The 6,000-nt window shown below is 39.0% G+C and overlaps 1 protein-coding gene across 1 annotated transcript in view; it reads right to left on the bottom strand.

Moving 5' to 3' along the window:
- The window catches only part of CTNNA3 (catenin alpha 3), a 335,868-nt gene that overhangs the window by 281,988 nt on the left and 47,880 nt on the right, over positions 1-6,000 (bottom strand). The gene's annotated exons all lie outside the window — the stretch shown is intronic.

Raw genomic sequence — 6,000 nt, forward strand, 5'->3', positions numbered from 1 at the left:
TAACAGGACCAGGGGATTGTGACTAAAAGAAGATGACAGTAATATATCCCATTTCTTTGGCATRGCTTTTAATCCCATGACAAAGGAGGTTCAGAAAGCAGATTCAAAAAACATKCTCTAAACGAAGATAGTGTAAGGGMTGTACAAAAACTTCAGGRCAAACACCCTCAAATAGACAATGAAGGACCACTATCAAATGGAAATATGCATTAAATTAGGCTCATCAGAATTTTTTTCTGCATCTGGGRAAAAACCCTAAGTATCCTCAATGAAGGTTATGAAAAAGAGAAAGCTGAAAGAGAAAACAAAGATTACAAAGGGCAAGATGAAAACTGAARTAGTCTCAATAACTAGCAGACGCAGACCTAAAAGCAATTTAAAACCACACATTTCAACATGCACAAATGCCTATACTCAAATTGGAAAAATCAAACTGCTGGCTRTATCACAGAGCTACCAAAAAAAGAATCACAACAGGGAATTCACATCTTAATGGAACGGAAACATGCTGCTCGTTGTAAATCCATCTCCAATCTTGCCTGAAACAGCCAATAATGAAGAGAAGTGAATTAATAGATTGTAGCTTGTAGAAACATCTGGTTACCTTTCATCATCTTTAACAATGATAAATCCAGAGCTGCAGTGAGGTGCRATAGTTGTGGGCAATGCTCTCTCTGCCCCTTCCCCAAAACCACTTTTCTAAACCAGAGGGTGGGAGAACACWGGCAGTACACAAGTGTCCTTAAAAAAAAGCACTTGAATTCAAAGGCATGAGGAAAATGAGGCTGCAAAGAAGAAAGTTACAGAAATTGTGGGCCACTTAAAAAATACATAAAAAAGAATTGAATCATCTTTTCTCTGTGGACAGGAGATAAGAAAAAAACACAAATATTTAAATGAAAGGAAGAAAACCAGAARGGGAAACATTTTAACAACAAGGATGGTGAAATGGTAGAACAGATTGCACTGAGAGATTGCAGCACACAGGGTTAGACATTCTGAAGGAAAAAAAAAACCAGCTGTTGGAATTGCTGTCATATATAGTTCTGGTTCAGGATGCATGGATTCTGGATGACTTCCTGTGCTCCTTTCACATCTACTTTTCYGATTCTATGAACACAGATTTTGAAATGTAACAAATATCACAATTCTGCACCAGATTAAGCAAAGAGAGATTTCACAACCGACACAGAAGGAAATGTATCTAACTAATAGAGAGGGCTACCAAGGCACAAAGAGGTTTTCATTGTGGGTCAGTAAACTGGATCTCTATTTTGGTCATGATCAAAATAACTGTCTTGTACAGACTTACGTAAAAATACCAGGCATGTTGTCAGAACAAGGCAGAAGCACACAGGATCTGTGCTTCTSCTTTGCTGTGCATACACAGACAGTTTTGTGGCTATGTGAGTTTCGCTCAATGCAGCAACATGGACAGAACTAAATTAAATGCTCCAAAACACAGCAATTGTAACTAGTCTAATAAGCAAGCTGCATATGAAGTACAATAATCTAAAAAGAAGAYATTAAAAACAACCACTTACTACACACACATATTCTTTTCATTCACTGTGCCTGAGCAAACTCCTAAATTGTGGAACAAACCAACATGGATTGTAGTGCCAGGTTTTAAGTATCCTCATTTCAGCAGTGTTATCAAGTAGTTCTGAAATTATTCTAGAGAGCACCTGAAATGATTCTGACTGCCCTTGSAAAGTGTTACTTAAAAGCTGAACACTCCTCCTGTGCAGTGGGACAGGGTGCACAGATGCCTGCACCAGCACTGACCCAGGGCAATCCCTCTCCASAGCACAGAGACACAGGCAGAGAGAGAACACTGTCAGTGCAGAATAAACTCCAATCACACCCTTAGTACAGCGCTGTGCTACGCCACTGCCTAGCCCAGAATAACCCCTGCCAATACAGGATTAAGACTTTGGGCTGYCTTACCTAGATCAGTATGGCAGTGACGGGAAGTCCAGTTTCATGACCCTTTTGCTGATGCAGCTGGACAACTTTGGGATTCTTGACTATCTCTGTACTATTGTACATACACGGGACAGTTTGAATTGTCACTCTCTTAGGGGGGTGTGCCAACCACATTCCTTTGCTCAGCTGTAGTTAAATCCCTGATTTCCTCCCTGCATGTGAAAACCTTTTCATACACTTTGTGTCCCTGAAATATGAATTCCAGAATTTTTACCAAACATATATACAGCAGTGTTCACTGAGAGGTATATTTCTTTTTTCATGGAACCTGTGAAAAATTATTAATGACTCATAGTCATATTCATTTTATTATTAATAGTAATAATTGATGTATTTTCCAACCTTGCACATAATCTGTTCGAAAGCTATTACTCATATTCTGGAATCTATGATATTACAACAATTCTCAAGCTTAGCTCCAAGCATTCTATCAGGCCTAAGAGCTTCTTACAGATTCTTGAACACAAACTGTAGCTGAAAAATCTCTTGGGAAACACTGCTTACAACAGATCCATGAATCAGGTGCATATCCTGGCACAGCTTTGCACACCACTAATCCARAGCATCTTTATACATCACAAGAGTGCTGTAATTAGTGCTATACAAACTGAGAAGCAGCAGAGAGACCTGGTTAAACATCAGCAGGGAAATTATTTTGCTAAATGTTAAAGGTTGCATAGAATTCAATAGGCATCCATCCCATCAAGTGGTGTCTTTTCTCCCTCACTGATTAAAATGATGTGCCACTGATGAGCCTCTGCCACCATCATCTGCCATCATCCCTCCTCTCCAATTTCCTCATCTAAGAGCACTTTCTTTGCTTGCTTTATTGGTCTTGAGAATGAGCAGGCAAATTACAGACATTGCATTAATCTGTTCTAAGGGCAATGCAGGTTTCACAGCCTTGTTACTCTCTCCCTGCGAGCCTCTAACACAATGTTTACAGTCATCTCTCATTATTGGTTTAGACCACCCTGGGTCATTTTTAACCACACCAAACCCATAATCACCCTGAAATATCTCCTCTCACAGAATGTATAGGTCATGCCCAGGGCAGTTTTGTATTTAGTGATTGTGAGACCTCTCATGATTACTGTCTTACAAAGAGTGTCATTCATCGTGGGTTTAGGCTCAGAAACTGCTTTGCTGACACTGAGGAGCCTCCAAAAATCAGCTTGTTGGTAGCCAGCAGTGATTGGCAGGGCCTGCCTTGGAAATGGCAGTGGTCTCAGGAGGTTTGYGCACCCAGGACAACCAGAGGCTTGGACATGACACCCCAGACAAGTGCAGCACTGAGTGCTCATTGCTAAGAAGAGAAAGAGCAGCCCTCCCACAAAAGCAATGCCTGGATCAACTCCTTCCTTTCACAGTCCAGTGTACAAAGAAACTAGAGAACCACGCTTTGTTTTAAAAAACAGCTCAACTTAGTCTATACCAGCTCTATTTAAAACTATTTTTTGCATATCCCTAGTCATAATTYACGACAATTTCTAACACCCAAACACAACATTTTTCAATCATCTTCTTGCTCCCTGATTTCATACGCATCCATGAAGCCGTATCAATCTGTATGTCTCACATTTTCCATCAGCACAACGGTTTCAAAGAAGACAAAGGGGAGGACAGTTAAATCACTTAACATGGATTTCTTCACCATGTGTCTGAATAAATCAGCAGAAGAATATAAAAATGACTGCTTTTTCAAAAGTACATGTGCAAGGATAGAGGGCTAAGACTCAGAGCATTTGATATATTTTGTTTTCAATTCCATGTTTACAGTGAATGAGTCACCTTTCATTTTCTTTTCTTGGAAACCCTGGGTAGATTACTAAATTAACAAAAATAGTGACATACATTTTGCACTATGATCTGAATAGTTGTTATGCTCTTTTTCTCCTTATTTGGTTGTTTAGCAATTGCTTTTGTAAATCCTATGCTAAATGTGAAAACATGTTCCTCTTCACTTGAACATTTCACATTCCTGAACTGAACTGATTTTCAAATATCTTTTCATAGTTTGGGAGTCAGCTCCCCAAGCTCATATTTCCATGGCACAGCCTGTCTCTATCCATTTGAATTCTGTCTTCTCAGYTTCCCATCTCCATTGCAGCACAGCAGATGTCTATTGAGCTCACACATGAAACAGGCCTGGTGGCTGACCATGGGAGTCATGTTGTACTGCGCATATTCAAGTTTTTTTGCTTCACTGTGGCACTTATAAAATATGGGGAGGCAGTTTGTGTAGAGAAAAACATCAAATCCAGCCTTGATGAACATTCAACTCTTCAAAACCCCAACCCTGCCTTSCATACAGAAATCAGAGTTCACATAAACCCCCTGAAGTTGTCCTTACTTTGGCACACAATGAACAGCCTACCGGAGAGCAGGAAAGAGCTTCTCAGAAAGGCAAAGACTGGCTGCAAAATTAAAAACATTTTCACCTACGTTTGGTTTTTGTAGTCCCAATCCTTAGTGATCTCAAGATTGAGAGCTGAAAATCCTAAAATTAAAGCTTCAATKAAGTTACTGTTGCAATTGTGAAAATTCTGATACAAGTTCTAAGTTTAGAAAGAACAGCTACCTTAACACATATCTACACATTTCATAAAAGAACAGACACTGCCCAGCAGTCTGTCATTTGCAGTCTTATTTCTCTTTTTGAATTATTAAAAAAATAATTTCCCTTATTTCCTTCACACCTCCACACAGAGATAAGGAACAGCTTTAAAGGAACATACTTAAAATACTTGTGCTGGTACCCTGACCCCACCAGAGCTTCAGCACTGACTTAAATAAAAAATGCACTTTGAATGTCTTAAGTAATTTATTAAGGAAAATACTTGTTAGTCACGAGGACATTTTGCAGAAGAAAAAAGCCAAGATTACTTTCTTCTACCTGACAATAAGAAAGAAATTCTAGCATTYATGAAACCTTTTTAAAACAAAAAGCAGCGATACTTGCAGCACTATTGAGCTGGCATTTAAATTTTAAAAAATTACTCCTTACAAAATCAAAAGAATTTTTAGAAAATAATGATTCCAGTTAACCCACACACAGCTTCAGTCCAGCCCTTACAATTAAGACACACCAAAAAGGCCTTACTTGGATTATACAGCTCAAGCTAGAATTACTATATTACAGGAGCAGAATAAATACCACATTCCATCATGAACATCAAGGATTAGGAAAAGAAATTGGATTTTTTTTACATTGTTTTGGAAATCTTTCAGGAAATAATGGAAAATGTACCTACTGATTAGTTTACTGAATGTTAGATCACTTGGAAACTCAGTGAACATGATAAAAATGTATGTTCAGTAAGGTAACCAGAAAGGCCTATTTAATCAGTGCATGTGGTTTGAGAAGGAGCAGAGCTAAGCAATTTTTGAACATTATAAAACTATTAGGGTTCAAATATGTCTTATTGAATATCCAGACAAAGAAGTATTTATGAAATCTGGTAGGTGGAAGATAATTACCATYGTATGAGGGATTCTTCCTGAAGTGCTATGTCAGCATACAATATGGCCATACTTTAGGAAGTAGTTGGAAGGTTTAAGGAGGAGTACAGARTCCAGCTCTGGAATTTACAAACACCTTGTTTGTAAATTCCTCAGAATTCTCCATGAGATCCATTCTCCCACAGACCACAAAGCCATTCCTACACACCAAGCAGTTTCTTCATGTTTGAAGCATATTCTGCAATGTAACTGCTCCATCCGGAGCCCTGTTTTCTTCTCCTCTACCTCAGTGGACCATTCATCAACTCTGAGTGGGAAAAGCAAGAGCAGCAGCTGTCTTTTTTGGTATTAGTTGGGGAGATTCACTGGCCGGGCCAAAGAACAAGGCCAACAGTCCCAGTAGTGAGAGCTGGGAAACAATCAGGAGTTCCTTAGCAACCACACATTAATGAYAACCCAGCCTTAGTTCACCACAGTTGCCAAGGATATCGTGCACTATCTCCACACAAACCATCTTTCATTTCTAGCCATGTTGAAATGTGCACAGGA

Source organism: Malurus melanocephalus, unplaced genomic scaffold, assembly GCF_030028575.1.
Source record: "Malurus melanocephalus ecotype Western Australia unplaced genomic scaffold, MMel_1.1 scaffold_327, whole genome shotgun sequence".
NCBI classification, from domain to species: Eukaryota; Metazoa; Chordata; class Aves; order Passeriformes; family Maluridae; genus Malurus; species Malurus melanocephalus.